We start from the raw sequence: 19158 nt of genomic DNA on the forward strand, positions 1-19158 counted from the left end.
CTTTCTTTTCTAAAATTATTCGTTTTAGATGTATTTTCGACATAAATCAATTAATCCACTGTAATTATTGTATTTTTCTTCACTGTATTTTTATTGTATTTCTTTTATCGTATTGCTTGTATTCTCTCACAGTAATCGATCTTAAATTTCTACTTTGACCCAATTGTATGATAAACTACATGTTTACCGACTTAGTTAATTCTTCACATGCTAGGATTAATCTAATGGATGTTGCATTGCTTGCATATAAACCTTCAACATATCGAGTATAGACAATTTCCCTAATCATTAGTAGAGGCCGCTATCGAGGCGGGCGGGATTAGGTGTTCGATCAAAAGAGCTTCCTAATACGTACCCTCACCTCTTACTCCAGATCTCAGTGAACATCCGTGTTCATGGGCATCCAAGAGAGTCATTCTAGACATAGAATGCTAAGGGTAACGAGTTCTTGGTGTTCATGTCACTACTTTGTGTCTTGACATGACACGAGGTATTCGAACAGTTTCCAATTTTCCACAATAAATTGGTGGCGACTCCACAAATGCAACAAAGAAAAGCTTGCTTCGCTTTTCGCCCCCGTGGGCCCACGCCCACAGTTTGGCGACACCCGCTGGGAATTAATACACTTACGTGTAGCCAAGGGCGAAACTTGAACAAGGTTAGGGAATAGTTTGTACAAGACAGTTGTTGGTTTTCATAACTCGGTCTTCCTAGACCATTTTATTCGGCCTTCCTAGGCCCAACCCAACCCATTCGACCAATCGTCCCGTCTACACGGTCCAAATTCTTATTTGGGCCTAAGGATGGATAGCGATTGATGTCAACCATACCATGATGCTTACTCTTGTTTGTATCAAGGACTTTCACTACTCGAGAAAATGGACTAGGAATCGGCCTTACTCCTGTTTTGTACGAGCCTCTCCACAGACCCCGGGTTTGATCGTTCGGTATAGTAACCCACCCTTTTAAGCCAAAACCCTTTTAAATGCACTCAGCATCCCGTTATAATGCCTGTATAAATGCTTGTATGTAATCACCATTTTCTAAACAAAACCATGACGAATTTTGTGAAAATCAAAACCTCTTTCAAAATGTGAAATTTTCGAAATATGCCAATATTAGCGCAAAACCAGTCAAAACTCTATCCAAATGTCAAGTCAAACTTCGGGCCTAAAATCCATTTCAAAACTAAATACAAAACAACAAAAATAAACAAAAAAAAGGTCCGGAAAAAAAAAGGAAAAAGCAAGAAAGCAAAAACCAAAATATTTTTCAAACCGTGTAAATGTAAATATGTAAATTCAATTGGGCTAAGTTAGAGTCAAAACTCAAACCGACTATGTTCTAGTCGGAACTCGGTCGAGTCATAAACCCGTCTTCCTTTACATTTTGGGTCTTTTCAAATTCAAGTCAAGTCCTAAGGCGTCACGCCGTCATTTTGGACCCCCTACCCGAATTCAATTAGGAGCTAAACATTTCCACACCTCGACCCATACACTTGAAGCTAACACATCGAGTCATTCCCATATCTATTTCTTGAATTCTCCTAGTACACGTTTGGGATACACATACCCGAACCTCGAGTCAAGTCTGTCTTAAACACGCGTCTTCGAATCACGTGTCATCAATTTTGTCAATAAGGTCAACCATATAAATGTCACTCTGTCAAAGTCAAAACTCGAGTCTAAGGTCAAGGTCAAGCACCGTGAATTCAAACACGAGAATTCACTCACGACATTTCCTGGATTCACAAGTCAAGAGTCTAGTCATCTCGTCTCGTCGTATATCCTTTGTTTGTTGTCTTAGATCCCATGTCAAATCAAGTCGTAATGCGTATCATTTTCTTCTCGGTAGGAATTCTACAATTTCCAATGAAAGTGTTCAAGAACATTTATCTATCGACGTCGAGGGACTAAGTGCTGCAGTGATTAAGCTTCAGGCCACCGTCGAAGACTTGAGAACTCGTGTCACCAATATGGAAGACAAGATAGGCATGATGAAACCTTTACCATCATCTCATACTCCAAGGCCAAGTTATAGCTTCAACACGACTCACCCATCTAAGAAGGCCAATGAAGACAAGGGAGTCAGCCTCTTGGAAACTCCACTCAGAAGGCCGGGACGAGCTTATAGGGAATTCGTTGACCTCGGAACCACATATAATTGCTCTACAAGACTAGTTTCCCAAGGAAAACTTCATCCAATTGGCCCAACCCCGGATCCCGAAATGATATTCCCTAGATGGAAGGGCAATTCATATTGTCAGTACCATCGAGGTAGGGGAAACGATACGGAGGAATGCTTTTGTCTAAAGCATATTATTTAGGATATGATCGAGGATGGCAAGCTTCCAATGCCACCATTTGTGGAGCAATTTGATGGGACCAACCCTCTTGGGTCTAACAACACTAAACACGATGAAGAATCATACCTAGACTTTTCTCATCTCCTCGATCCTCGTGATGAAAAAGAAATCAAAGCGCAAAAGGAGGACGATGTCCAAAGTGGAATGCTCATGCTTTCCAAAATAGAAGGAGTCATTGATAATCTAAACTCTCGACTTTCCAGCATGGGAATCAATTTGCTGAAATGGATAAGAAGCTTGAGAACCAACCTTTCAAGATCAAGAGTGTCCAGACAAACCCTCAACCTCATGGTCTCGATAAGAAAGCAAAAAGTGAGCAATTTATTCCTAGTTCTTCTCATCCAAGAGTCAAAATCAAAGGCAACCTCATGGAGCATTCGTCAAAGAAATTAAACAACTCTCCCAAGTCATTCACAAATCTAGGAATACCTTATGCCCTAGCCTTGAAAAAATTATCCTCTTTAGGTCTTCTTCAACCAATAGGACCTACACCAGATCCAGAAAATAAATCTAAATTGTGGGATGGCAATCCATATTGTCAATACCATAGAGGTAGGGGGCATGGTACCGAAGATTGTTATAAGCTCAAGCATGTCATACAAGATAGGATTGAGAATGGCAGGATTTCTGTCTCACTCCTAAAATGCTTGGGTACAGAAGTTAAGCGATCTTATAGGGAGTTAAATATTACAGATGATCAAAAAGATGAAAGATCCACCAATCATTTGGTGAAAATAAGAAAAATAGATTCACAAATACACGACCATTCGAAGGAAGCGACATTGATTGAGGACGTTATTGACTGTCTACACCCAATTTACACCTCTCATTTAAAAGGTGGCATCAAAACCGTCGAAAACTTATCGGCAGAGATTGTTCGTATCAATGAAGTCATCCAAGGAGGTTCACCGCCCACATCTACACCCAATAATCAAACAATCTACATTACCGACGTAAAAGTTATAGAACCTTCACCAGAAAGAGGAACTCGGCATTCAAGGTCATACTCCAATTTAGGCATGCCTTATACGGTAGCCTATAAAAGACTTTGCCAAAGGACTAATCCAACCAATCGGTCCAACCCCAGACCCTAAGTACGAGAGGAGAGGTTGCTTCTAGGGCGGTTCTCAATATTGCTTATTCCATAGGGGCAATGGACACGACACTGAAGAATGCTCCAAACTCAAATATACCATCCACTAAATGCTCTATCATGGCAAGATATCTTTATCGACCCTCGATCCGTTAAGGGAACAGAATGACACTCATGGTTGTTTTACTCTTCAAAGACAGGAAGGTCTCTTGGGCCTTTACCCTTCTAGTATTCCCAATGATAAGGACAAGGTGTTCAATGGATGAATGCTCAAAGCCGGATGTCGAAGCCAGTTGATGGAAGAGAAAATGTTCAAGCATGGGCCGATGATTACGAGTCTAGATCTAAGATCGAGTCAAAGTCCGGGTCCGAGTCCGAGTCTTAGGCTTTCTTTCCCCAATTGTTCTAGTATCTTTCTTCGTGTCCATTTTCATTCCTAGTGACAACCTGGGGGCTGTCCCACGAGTCACGTGTCATCTCGAGTCTATGTTAAATACATTCATTATCCATTTCAATAAAAATACAATTTTCACTCCACATATTCTATTCTATCTCTTCCTTTACCATTTCCTGTGACAACTAGAATTGGTTTGAGGCATTTTTTAAAATGAACAACAACCACACGTTCCAAGTCAATGTGAGTTCACTTAAATGATGTTCCATTCCAAGTTGTAGTGGACCTGACACTGCGTGTTCTTTTCTTACCTATTCCATGTCTGGCAATAGAAACCTCGCTATACCCCAGTTTAGGACGAGCCTATCTCAAGAGATACTAGGACGAATCCAGACCGTCTCCCTTGTTAACAATCCATGATGGAAGGCAAGCCTATTCCCCACAATAAACAACCCGTGTTACTAAAAGACCAACCCGTTTCACATCAAAAGGTGCTAGTCTGACTCAAGTCCATCCAAGACGATACGAGCCATGATCAAAGACAAAAGGCTCAATCAAGAGAAACTGAGGTCAATATCCAAGGCCACAATTATGCCCATAATCCAACACAAAAGAGTCAAAAGAAGAGGTTCAATCAAGTAAGTCAAGATCCAAAGTTAAAGTCATCCTCAAAAACCGAATCAAGAACCTGAGCAAAAATCCGAGATATATTCTAGACCAAGAATCTGAGTCTGAATAAAGAACAATATTGAGCGGAATAATGCTGAAGTCTATATAGAATCAAGACATCAATAAAGATGGTTTGCTAGCAACCCACTTAGCCTTTCACACATCACACACCATAAGTCCTTCTCGAGACCGTTACCAGGGAGATAGTTAGGAATTTTGAGAATCCTCTAAAGCTTGTCAAATATACCCATCCTTTAGGGCCAAGACATGGAAACTTGATCCCACGTCATTTTAACCTACCTTTATGTGCTCAGGCTACATCAAGCCAAGAGACTCCATTTACAAGCCACATTACAAGCCATAGCCCCATAAAGCCTTAACTTCACAAAATCAAGCTCCAGAGATTTGTTCATCAAAGCCTCGTATTACCGAGCTCCACATTCCAAATATCCAATCCAGTTTCACCTTGACCCAGACATGGAGTCTTCGAATACTTTGCTTCCTAGAGTGGTGGGACATACCCATATCATCCTTAGGGTCCACTAAATGTGCTCACACGACAAGGAATTTTTTTTTTACAAACTTAATTATACCTCTTTGGTCTATGATCAGAGGGAGTTATCTCAAATCGATTCTTCGAGTCACCAAAGGAATATTACCCTTGTGACCCCTGCACTTTATGAAGGAAAAGTAGATCTATATACTCAACATATTCATATATGTTTTATTTTAATTTGTCATAAAATTAAATGGTGGATCTTATGCATGCAAACTAATAAACAATATAAAGAAGAAACCATCATCTTACATTGTGATTTTCGGATTTATGGGCACAAGTGAGTTCACCTACTCACTTGTTCTTGGGCTTCCAAATATTGGATGAACAAGGTTCAAATTAGAACCTCTCCCAAAAGAATATACCCAAGGAAACTCATAATAACCAATATTATTTAGATCTAGTAATAATATTAGTTTTACTATAAAATTGACACAAAATAAATTGTATTTTTACTCTTGAAAATCTCGGTCAAGAGGGAGTATTTTTGAGATTTTATTTCTCTAGAAACATCACATATTGTAGAGAGTATCTTTCTTACACTACTAAAAATGTTGTGTGTAAGGATGAATGAATAAATTGAAAAGAAAAACTCTTTTCTTTTCTCCTATGGTTGGCCGAAAAAATGCCTTGGGTAGTATGCCCGATGCATTTCACTTTTGCTCTTCACAAGAGGCTAGGCATGCAACTCTAGGGTTATCATTGTGTTTTATTTAGAATAAAATAAATTAAACAACACAAACCCTTAATGCCCTTCATATTTTCGGTTACCATGTAAAATGGTAGTCCATATTATCTTTGTCATTTGTCAATTGTAACATGTGTGACATGTTACTTGACTTATGAAATTGTAATGTATTTTTAACACATTAAAAATCAACATACTCATAAAATATGTCATTAACAAAATCGACTAGTAATTTGTAATTACTTGTACCAAAAGTGTTCCCGAATTATAAACTACAACATTCTGTATTTATAACAATTTATTCATTCCGTTTCAATTGTTTCTGTAAACAATAATTTCATCTAAGTAATGAAACAATTCGATTACTTAGACCGTGTCTCATTTAATCATATTTACAATAAGATACGTAAATTATACTCACAAAAATCATCCGTCAATTTTAAGCAATTTAATTAACTCGTATCGGTATACGATTAATTAAATAATCAATTAAGAGTATTTCCCTATAGGTATGACCTAAGGGGATCAACTGATCACCACCGTCGGACGACAGTAATGTCAAACTCTAGTTAGCCAATCATTACCGATATGTGTGGACCAGTTGACTGTAAAATATTACATCCCACATGTATTCTTAAAATGAGATTTAATAATGATATTTAAATCATGTGATCGCACTATTGTGGAGGACACATTTCACAACAATCTCCCACTTGTCCTCGACAAGTGTGCGTCACCAATTCTCTTGTCCTATTACTATCTCCCACTCAATGCAAGGTGTCTTTCGGGTCGTACTTGCAAGTGATCATATCGAGAGTGGTTTCCTCGATCTGGAGAATAACTGATTGACCGGATTTATCTATCATAGATACCTTCCGAGCGTGGCCACGCATTTCTAGTTCATTACTCCTCGAGTTGCCCTCTGATATTATTTTAACCCTGACAAGGGGGTGGACAATTCCTATCGCACTTATTCCCTTCGACTAGCCACAGCCATCATAACCCAAAATATGCCCATTTGACCCCATTTACGAAGGTCGTAGTAACACAAATCAAAGTTAATCTGAAACTGTGCCATCTTAGGCGAACAGTCTTTAGTCAAAAGTATCGACTCATTAGAATACTATAGCAGCTCTCGCCACGACCAGGCTATATAAATTGTCAGAACTCTATAAGCGGTCATAAGGCCCGACAAAATGTTCCTAACAGTATGCCTATGTGATCGACTGGTCATCCCACATGACTCTATGGCACTTGAACTTGCCATCAATCACATCACACTCTAGTCACTTCGAGACGTCACCTCATACAAGTGACTATGGGCTAATACTATGTTAATCCGGGTTCACTTTAACGGGGTTCAACGTTGTCTCTACAACCCGTTTGGATGTAACAAAGTATAATAAAAGAGTTTTAAAGTAAAACTCGAACGACAAATGCGATTATCACATACGAATAGTCAATGCCTGATTACTATTTCATGTTCTATAATCTAATTTGATCTTGTACGTAGTTGTTCATTTCAATTCAATTGAAATGACATGACTCATCATGTTTAGCCTTTGAGAAGGCTTTGGTTAGTAGGTTTTATCAATTTCTTGTACCTTACTCAACCTTACTACATACTCGTTTTCCTTTGTAATGTATACATTTGCATTACAAAACTTTCTGAGTACGTGTTGAGATCCAATCAAGACATAGGCCCTCTAGCCTAAGAATAGCTCCCACTGTTTTCAAAGTGTGCGGGACTCATCCTTCTTGCACATCTCATGATTGCAAGTGTACTCAATTTCCGTTATAAATATCACTCATTGTTCTTTATTGCCTAGAACGATTCTAGAAAATCTACTTCTTAATTAACATTGCCACAATGGTATCTTAACCATCCTAATTGTGTTTTGATTATGGTTTTGTCGGAAACCATGCGCAATCTCAATTGTCAATTGTCACTTGTGTAACACCTTTACACAAAATTGCATCATAAACACTTTGCATCATAGCCTTAATGCTTCTGCAAGCACTTAAGGGTAATCTTTATGGCTTACTTGGTAAAGATTACTTAAATTCGATTTTGAAAACAATTCATCATACTCAAGGTATATGAAGTGTTATACATCATTACTCATTTAATTGATCCGGTAGCGGAAGCAAATGGAATCAATCAAATATGTTCAATTTAATTGAACTAGTCATGAATCTTATCAACATAAGACTTCTTATTGACGCTAATATCATGTAGATTTATCTTCATAAATTTGGATATTAAAGATGTATTATGATACTCCAAAAGTCTTAAATCATTCGCAATGATCAATATGTCATCCACATATAAGACTAATAAAAATTTCCGTAACTCCCACTAAACTCCATGTATAAACACAACTTCTCGACTTATCGAGAAAAGTTTTATAACATGATCAAAACATTGATTCTAACTTATTGATGTCCTACTTAAGACCATCTCTTAAGTTTCACATTATTTTAGGATTGCAATAATCTATAAAACTTATGACATGTATTGAATACATTCCTTCTTTTGAAGAAGTGGGTTTTAGATTCACATGCTATATGTGTATCCTCATAATGAAACACAATCCCTAAGAAGATCCAAATAGACTTAAGCATTTCAATTAGTGCAAAACCCTTTTCAACCAATCTTGCTATGAAATCTCTCTTTATTAGTGCAAAACCCTTTGTCACTAATCAAGTCTTTTTATTTCGGATTTTCATGGCTCTAAGCCTTGTATTGAGTTGTGACTTAAACACTCTCATGTTTTATGTAAGTCATATGTTCATTACTTTCCAGAAGTAATCAACTTGAATCAAACGATTTCTTTTGTAAGTTATAAGTTCTTTACTTTCTTAAAAGTAGCATGAATTCATCATCTTTAACAAGTGACGAATTTAACCTCCTAGGTTTTGAAGAAACAATTTCTTACACAAAACGTCTCATGTAGCCAAGAAAGACCAGTTTCTTGCGACATAACATTCTCTGTGGCATTCTTTGTGGCTCTTGAATAATTTCTCCCACTCTGTCTTCTAAAAATAAACTTGTATTTTAGAAAGACAGCTTCACGAGCCGCAAACCCGTCGTACTCGTGATAATTGAAGAGGACAAATGAGCATATGTTTCTTGTGAAAACTTACAAACATGGTACCCTTACCATTTCATATCTCATATGATTCGATTTAGTGGAAAAATAATTTAGACAAAAATTGATAAAATCCCCAAAAGGATCAAGTAACTCAAAGTAACTTGATTGAAGTCCAAACCATATTGAATAGCGTTTGATTTCTTATCCAACCACACATTATTCTATAATGCGTGCTAAGAGAGATTAACTTGTGATACTATATCACATTTCCTTTGGCTTATAACAAAGTCTTCACTTTGATAATCCCATCACGACTAAATCGTGATTCCTTGAACTCTTTAAACTTCTTCAAAGATTTTTATATTTACCTTATTAAGTGAACACATTAGCGTCAACTTAAATCGTTGGTAAAAGAAAATGATTAACCTATTTTGGATCAATGATTTAAAACCTCGATCTCCTTTTCAACCAAATGGCACGAGATATCTTGCTTTGAATACAAGATACGCATATACCATTAACAATCTAATGGTTTCAAGAGTACTCGATAACTCTTTGCGTTCATCATTCTAAAATTCAAGGTTTAATCTTGGGTTACCAATTTGAGTCTTGCATCATCTTCATGATATATCATTCTGGTTTGGTTTAGAATATAATCACCTTGATAATGGGCTAGCCATACATCAAATCGTGGTGTATAGGGTCACAAAAGTGAAACCTCTTTTGTATCTTAACAAGTTTGTATTCTTATTTAGATTTTATGTACTTAATAGTCACAATTAAGTACAACTCCAAACCCAAAAACTAGATTTAGTACACAATGACTCTATCTCTCGACTTCATTGTTGCTAGTCGTCATATTCTAATCATCTTATGTGTCGAATACAATGATGAGAACCTCCACTGGTTTCTAATATTGACGAAGTGGTACTAGCAAAATTTATGTTTAATCAAATAAACATTAAAAGAAGAAGGTCCCATTAGATGTCCCACAACTAACTTGTTGATTCTTCAATAATTTGGGGTAGTTTCCTTTCTTGTGTCCAACATTTAAGACAATGGAAACTTTATCGGTCGGGATTGATAGGTTTAGTATCGCTATTCTCAACAACTTTACTTTTAACATTACCTTGTATCAATTCCATTATAATCTTTACTTCTTGAACCTCGTCCTCATCTTAACGGTTTAAGAGAATGCTCCCACTTATTTCAATGAGTCTTTGCTTTGAGAAGCAAAATTGAATTCATGAAGATCACTCTTCATTTGTTCGTTTTAGTCTTAAAACTTTCATTGAAGTGGTTGCGTTATTTTGGTCAATTACGAATTTTTGACAAAACTAATTACCAAAACAATTTATTGCTTCAAGGTACTTAATTCATTTAAGTACATGAAAAACAATCCATTGTAAGTAGATGTGTTAGTCTAGAATCAAAAACCTGTTTGATAATGAATAACTTTAATCTATACTCTTTGCAAGAGATCCTTAGCAATGGTTAATTCAAGGTTTTTAGAAGAAAATTCAAATTTTGTCTTTAGTTACGATGTTTTAATGGAGTTTTGAATCAAAAACGAAATGATATCGTATATGAACTGTGGTAAAGAAATAGAACAATATAACAACGGAATAGTGGAAAACTTAACATTTATCGTTTTATTAATACTTGAAAAACAAGTATAGCATTTACATAGTGACCTCTACCCAACTATGATAAATGATTCCAAGATCCAAATTCATATTAACTTGGGCACGGTGTGGCCGATACATCCCTTATCAATATAACTCGGTGGATTAACTCTTTAATCGATTCTACTTTTAGAACTCTTGGTCGATAAAATTACATTAACATTTTATCTTTAGCCCAAAACACATCCGACAAGGGCACGGTGTGACCGATACATCCCTTATCAAAAACTTTTGTTGAGTTCAACCCAAATTTCGAATAAATGTGTCCATGATCCAAATCCACATCAACTTGGGCACGGTGTGACCGATACATCCCTTACCAACATGAATTTGATGGATAGACATTTATCACCCACTTCCCCTACGTAACAAGGTTTGTACCCCGGTGTAGCCGAGTGCACTCCCTCGCGAAATAGGTTTTCATGGTTTCTACTATTTGGTAAGGCTATGTCTCAATTAATTGTTTTAGCGAGAGGTCATGTCAATTTATTATCTATCACGTTTTAAGTGAACTAAAGCGGTGAACTACGATAATTCTAATTGACATGGTCGATAAACTCGATTAAAAGATGATGCATGTTTTAGTTATGGCGATTTAGCGATGCATGCAACATATGAATAAAATGGAAAGCATAAATTAAATAAAATCCTAGTATGGCCTTCCTAAAATAGAAAAACTATTTAATTATTACATATTTGGAAACCAACTCCATTGGTCCCTTGAACTTCGGTTGTGGCACGCATCTCGAGGTAACACCGTCTTTATGTATCGCCATCTTGAAGAAATCCGTCTTTCGGAACTCCGAAATGAATAAAATTACATAATAAATTACATAATTTTCTATTATACATTTGTAACAAAAATAAAATAAATCTATTAAATTACAAAACGGTGATACGAGATCACAATAAAATTACAACCGAATCGATATTCCCATACATTTCGGGAAATACCAATTAAAAAACTAAGGCCATACTAAGTAAAAAATTACATAATTCAAAAATTACATAAATTAAAATCATGACAATCATAAAGAAAATGCAGCATTATAATATGTATGATCATGCCCAATTTTATGCTAAATCGCCTTTAATTAGCCAATATCGTATATTACTCGATTTTTACGGATTTGCGTGATTTCAACATTTTATAATCACAAAAATTACATAAATTCATATTTATGTATAAGTTAATTACCCTAACCTCTTAGGACTCAAAATTTAGTCTTCACTAATTATTTGACCATAATTAACTCATATTTCTAAAATTGTTCATTAATGGACCAAAAATTACAAAAATAAGCTATAAACTTCAAATAAATCACAAAATTTCAAATAAATTCAAAATTTGAAATTTAAACTCATGAACATTCTGGAAAAACACCATGACACTCATAATGTTCAAAAACTTAGGTTAAAAATTTTGAAAGTTATCGGAAAAAACAATGTTGCGGTTTATCGGATTTATCAATAAAAATCATAAAAACATGAGAAAAATTATATTCATCAACTTTTCAATTTTAGATCTGAAAAAGATAATAAAATGCAACATGTGACGTTTTTCCTTAGTCATGAAGTATGTTTTAGCAATTATTCACTAATTAAGTCACTATTTATGCTATTTTTCATCAAAAATCCATAAATCATGCATGCAGACTTCATTATAGCCTATTATTTTACACACATCTTGTAAAATTTCATGTGACAACATACTAAATTTCTATGACCAGATTCGAAATATTTCTCATATTAACCTATTTTTCATCTAAATCCGATTTTTATCATGAAAAATCCATTTTTCGAGCATAAGAACTCATAAAATTATGAAAATTTCCAGATCATCTAAAAATAATATATGTGAAAACATATCCAAAAACCACCAGAAAATTCGAAGTTTAGCTAATTTTCGTCCAAAAATGACATTTTTATCATAAAAATCACATTTTAATGCCAATATTATATAAAATGAACAATAAAATCCATAAATTAACCAAAATATCCTAAATATATTTTAGGATCAGAAACTTTAACATGCAAAAATTAATTTTGTGACATATCAAATAACACAAATTATACAAGTTTTATATGTTAAATCTTTATAACTCGGAAAAACTTTTAACCGATTTGCATGCAAACAACCATGGCTTGATACCGATTGAAGGAAAAGTAGATCTATATACTCAACATATTCATATATGTTTTATTTTAATTTGTCATAAAATTAAATGGTGGATCTTATGCATGCAAACTAATAAACAATATAAAGAAGAAACCATCATCTTACATTGTGTTTTTCGGATTTATGGGCACAAGTGAGTTCACCTACTCACTTGTTCTTGAGCTTCCAAATATTGGATGAACAAGGTTCAAATTAGAACCTCTCCCAAAAGCATATACCCAAGGAAACTCATAATAACCAATATTATTTAGATCTAGTAATAATATTAGTTTTACTATAAAATTGACACAAAATAAATTGTATTTTTACTCTTGAAAATCTCGGTCAAGAGGGAGTATTTTTGAGATTTTATTTCTCTAGAAAAATCACATATTGTAGAGAGTATCTTTCTTACACTACTAAAAATGTTGTGTAAGGATGAATGAATAAATTGAAAAGAAAAACTCTTTTCTTTTCTCCTATGGTTGGCCGAAAAAATGCCTTGGGTAGTATGCCCAATGCATTTCACTTTTGCTCTTCACAAGAGGCTAGGCATGCAACTCAAGGGTTATCATTGTGTTTTATTTAGAATAAAATAAATTAAACAACACAAACCCTTAATGCCCTTCATATTTTCGGTTACCATGTAAAATGGTAGTCCATATTATCTTTGTCATTTGTCAATTGTAACATGTGTGACATGTTACTTGACTTATGAAATTGTAATGTATTTTTAACACATTAAAAATCAACATACTCATAAAATATGTCATTAACAAAATCGATTAGTAATTTGTAATTACTTTTACCAAAAGTGTTCCCGAATTATAAACTACAACATTCTGTATTTATAACAATTTATTCATTCCGTTTCAATTGTTTTACAGAAACAATAATTTCATCTAAGTAATGAAACAATTCGATTACTTAGACCGTGTCTCATTTAATCATATTTACAATAAGATACGTAAATTATACTCACAAAAATCATCCGTCAATTTTAAGCAATTTAATTAACTCGTATCGGTATACGATTAATTAAATAATCAATTAAGAGTATTTCCCTATAGGTATGACCTAAGGGGATCAACTGATCACCACCGTCGGACGACAGTAATGTCAAACTCTAGTCAGCCAATCATTACCGATATGTGTGGACCAGTTGACTGTAAAATATTACATCCCACATGTATTCTTAAAATGAGATTTAAAAATGATATTTAAATCATGTGATCGCACTATTGTTGAGGACACATTTCCCAACACTTTAAGGTCCTAACAACATAGCTTAGGCACACACTTGAACTACGAGCATGGTTTGATTTCACCTTTTCTGGTGGATACGTAGGCAGTCTCTTCTTACATAAGAAGGATACAACCACAACACCCAAACAAAATTAACCAAACCTCAGAACTACGATCTGGTTTGATTTCACACTACGTGAATACGTAGGCAGCCCTCAAGGACTCAACCATCCCAACTTTCAACCTCAATTATCAACCATCCTAAATCACAACTTTCAACCACCTCAATTATCAACCATCCCAATTTCCAACCTTCCAACCTCAATTAACATCCCTTCTACAACCAACACCTCTATACTGGGGCTCCTTATTGTCGCCCAGCCTCTTTTTTACCAAAGTCCGGAGTCATCTTCTCATCCTGGGGCCGTCTCTTCCAAGATGCCACCCTTCCTTTATTCCTCTAATTCTAACTAGTACTCGGTCCGGACAATGACAAAGATCTTAGATCAATTCTCCAAGTCATCGTGCCTCAAGAGGGGTCTCTTTTGCAGCAAACGGTGGTGAAAGAAGTCCTAGTAGACAGATGATCCATGGCTCATGCCTTGCCTTTATATGCCTTCATCATTCTTGCAATTCTTATACCTTTGGAACTGATACGCATTGTCACCCACACTTGGCTAGGGGTTGCGCATACTTAAACAAAGTCTGTCAAATTCATCCCTGTGTTGCGTCAAATCTAAGTTAGTGTCGCATCAGTCAAACCTAAGTCTACATTTCGCGTTGCGTCCTTGTAGATCTGTGTCATGTAAAGTCCTATGTCTAAAGCTCATTGAATATGCATAACACATTACAAACGACAAATTTCTTTGAACAAGTTTTAAACGACTTTTAAAAAGAAATGACTTTTGCAAAGCCTATGTGTTTCCTCATTCGAGGTCCATGTGATAATTGCTTACGTGCATATATTAGATTGCATTCTTGTGTGGCTACTAACCATGCAGGTAAGTATCAGAAGCAGTACTTTATCAAGACTTTGCTTGCAACAACGAGCGAATTTTATCTGACGGTGTTTCGACACACCTCAACAATCCCCCAGCGAGAGTTCATGACAGCCGATTATTCTTCGCGAGACATGGAGATTCCACCACAATAATCCCCCAGCGAGAGTTCACTGTTCTTCTTGAGACATGGAGATTTAACCACAATAATTCCCCAACGAGAGTTCACGACAGCCGATTGTTCTTCTCGAGACATGAAGATTCAACCACAATAACCCCCCAGCGAGAGTTCACTGTTCTTCTCGAGACATGGAGATTCAACCCCAGTAATCCCCCAGCGAGAGTTCATGACAGCCGATTGTTCTTGTCGAGACAAGGAGATTCAACCTCAAGTTTTTGCCAGAGTTCGCTTGAGACCGACCCAAGCAGATTTCCCCCAGCAGTTCCCGCTTACGTCCTGCTACCCTTGATATTTTTGTTTCCTCACCGAGTTCAACAAAGGTGTCATTCTCCATAAGTTCCCATGTAACAACCCGTATTTCTAGGAATTTATTAAATATATGTCCAAATAAGGAAACAGCGGAAGATATATACATATCCGAGTCACTACTATTTTCAACTAATTCCAATTACAAAAATAAAGCTAAATATTACAATTGTTTCTAACAAATTACTAACACGTTCTAATAAAATATATCTAAATCCCATCTTCAGCTTCGCCTGTCTCGGAAATGGCCGATCTTCACAAATCTAATAAATCCGAAGTTTTAAAATTTGTAAAAGTTTTATAAGAAAAACAACAAACGTCAGGTGGGTAGATTAACTTCTTTAAACAACTAAAACATAACATAAACAATCATTATCAGTATGTATAACAGAATCATACGTCCATACTTTTAACACATAATTTTTGAGAAAACAATAAATTTTTCAATGCCGTATTATTTTTAATACCATTTTATCACGATATACTGGCCAATTACCGTACAAGTTCCATCATATGACCCATAACCGAAACTTGTACGATAATCATATACCGCCAATCACACCGATACCAGGGGGCTTACATTATTACCCCTGTTTACCGTGGTGACATAAGCACGTTTAAGACGAAATTCGTCCACTCATCTCCAGGGTCGAATGCCGGTACGTGGGGATATTACTCGTACCACGGACTAAACACCACCCGGCTATTATCCCCTAAGGCTAACCAAATATAGAACTTAGGGAACCCGGATGCGATCCACCTAACACGTACGAGACTGATCAGGTCCCCACCTAAAGTATGGCCACACTCCCACCTACTCTCGAGTCAAAGGATAGGTCCACCAAAGACCCTTCGTACGCACGGACGGTTTTATACGGTTAAGCTAATTGCTATTCTTCCATGTCATTACGTACACAATAATAACAACATGCTTTCCCGCTCAATGAGCTTTCGAATTCAGCCCTAAAAATACCCAAGAAAAAATGAAATATTTTGAAATTCATTTTTAAAACGTTATATGTTAACTCCAATTTCAAATCGAATTTCTTTCCTTGATAAAAGTTTTATCGAAACCAACTAGCACAAATTCAATCATTGGTCGCCTTATTGGGTTTGTCCCTATTTATAAGCCGGGACTTCGCTATCGAACTAGGTTAATAATACAAGTGAAATACCATATTATCAAACCAAGTTTAATCAACCTAACTAAGGGACGGTCTTGGACCCTTGGTAGTTAATTGATTGTAAAATCGCTTCCTAATACAATTTTTACTAATCCACTTTATATAATTGATTTTATTAACTAAATAATCCAAGTTAAGAAAATTTGACCAAAAGTGGAAAGTCACTTGTTTTAAAAATTTGGATTTGGTACTAGATTAATAATAAGGATATTAAAGAATCATTTCCTTATTCACTTAAGTTCACTCTATACTATTAAATTTATTATTTGAAAATATCAAGTTGAGAGGATTTGTCCGAAACAGTTTTACAAGAACTTTTGTCAAAATTCCGATTTAGCAATTCTATATTTGGCTAATAATACGGTAGGCTAAGAGGACTCGGTTTTAGTTGAGAACTTGAATTAGAGTAAAAATTATATTTAAGCCTTTGAAAATTTGACTCTAATTTGCAATTTGAATAATATACCTTGATTGAGACATTTCAAAAGGAACTACTTTATTCAAATCCATGCACCTAAGGTAAAAATAGTTGGTACTCGAATCCTTTTTAAATTTATGTGCGAATAATTGTTATCAAATGGTGACTCATAAAATAAAATTACTTCTAAGTCGTTACTACTTAAAATTTTGAATTTGGACTAACGATATCGTGTGTCAGGCCTAAACGATCGCCAAGGTTCTAAAATTCTAACTCGATTATAGAAAATAAACTAGGTCTTTAAATTATTACATTTTTGGGGGTATCGATGGTCAAGTCTCGCAAACAATAATTAAATTACATTTTCTTTTCTTAAATAAAATAAAATAAAACAGAAATTAAATTACAAAGCTTATAATAATGAAATCGAACAAAACAAACAATATTACAATAACTCAAGCCTCATAAATAGAAAATATAATGTGTACTCAATTTTTACCAAGCTGACATAATATATGCATGTAACCATATAATAACATATGTACTACCACCCTTTAGCAAATTTAAAACCTACCTTAAAACATTTCTTTTTGTCAAAGTAAACTAGATTAGTCTATTATAAAAAATCCATTCTTATCTTAACAATTGTATCTCGGCTAACACCAACAACAATATTTTAATAAACTATATTATTATCACCCAAACATAATTTATTAAAATAATGAAAAATTAAACCATGTTTCACCAATTCACCCTATCCAATTCGGTCAACATGATACCTCAAAATTTACACTATTTCAATATTATTATTATTAGTTACCCAAAATAGTTGTGTAAAATGACATTTATGCTAAAGATTTGTAAAAAAAAGAAATCTCTCTTTGACTAAAGACCATTCGGTCTTCACCATTCATTCATCCCAAATCAAAACTCTCATTTTAAATCCATAATATTTACCAGAATTTCTATGACGCATAAATGTAACACATACTATCGAATATAACTCAAATCACCCACATGCAATTAACAAACAATTACACAAATTCACATGCAACAATAAAAAAAATGTTAATTTACCCACTCTTTTAACGGGACTTGGGATTTGAGCGAAAATCTGATCCTCAGACGATTCCGACAAGTCAAGATGGTCCGATCCGATTCCTCCGCTTCTTTTCTTCTCGGCATATTCACCAACACGCACAACAACAATAACAATTTTACAACTACATCACCATAATATTACTCAATTAATTCCGTTTTAAAGAAATTGTTAAAGTAAGAGTTGTTTTAAGCCAAAATATATCTAATAATAGACATGCATGTCGACTTTACACCAAAATTAAACTAGAACAAAATCTGAAAAAAATGAAATATTGAAATAAGATACCTTAAATGAGATTTAAATTGAGAATAGGAATAACTAAGACCAAAATTTGAGGCCAAGATCTCGTTTAAACAATATGAAAAGGATTGGGGTTTATTTATTTAGTTTCATTATTGTTGGTTTGTTTAATGAAGGTAAAGGTAAGGGTTTTATGTTTATTTTTGTTTGTGTTTTAAGGGAAAACGAGGAAGGAGAAGGAAATGTAGGGGTTTTGTTTTGACTAATAAATGTGAGTAAAGGAATTAGGAAGGGTATTAAGTGAATCAAGTGGGAGTGACACGTGAGGAGTACGTGTATGAGCCCCAAATTTTGGGCTAGAGTTTGATTTGTACATCGTCTAAATATTGACTCGGCTTTAAAACTATAAAATAAGGTAAATAAATTTGAAATTTGAAAGAAAATAAATTTATGATATGATGGTATAATTGTATAAATAAAACTCAACCACTAAAATAACTAAGTCAGGTCACAAGTTGATAGTAATCGCATATTAATAAGACATTTCATTAACGTAGAATATAATTTACTATTCAGAGAATGACAGAGAGTCACAATGTTAAACGAGTCTTAAGCCATAGAAAATTTAAATAGTTGATTAAGATAAATCGGGAGATAATAATAATATTGTAATAGTAACATAAATTGAATTGGGTTAGTAAAAGACGTATTAATAACGTATTTAGGAAGATACATATTATCTATTATTAAAATAAAAGAAAATTCCTATCGAGAACGTGAA

The 19158-nt window shown here is 34.8% G+C and overlaps 1 long non-coding RNA gene across 1 annotated transcript; it reads right to left on the reverse strand.

Moving 5' to 3' along the window:
• Positions 1-14899: 14899 nt before the first annotated feature.
• LOC141598354 (uncharacterized) lies at positions 14900-18651 on the reverse strand. The gene is made up of 3 exons (XR_012523442.1): positions 18423-18651; positions 18117-18209; positions 14900-15696 (listed from the first exon to the last, which is right to left on the reverse strand). It is a non-coding gene; the product is annotated as an uncharacterized LOC141598354 (long non-coding RNA).
• Between the last annotated feature and the right edge of the window lie 507 nt (positions 18652-19158).

This window comes from Silene latifolia, chromosome 9 (assembly GCF_048544455.1).
Source record: "Silene latifolia isolate original U9 population chromosome 9, ASM4854445v1, whole genome shotgun sequence".
Classification (NCBI taxonomy): Eukaryota; Viridiplantae; Streptophyta; class Magnoliopsida; order Caryophyllales; family Caryophyllaceae; genus Silene; species Silene latifolia.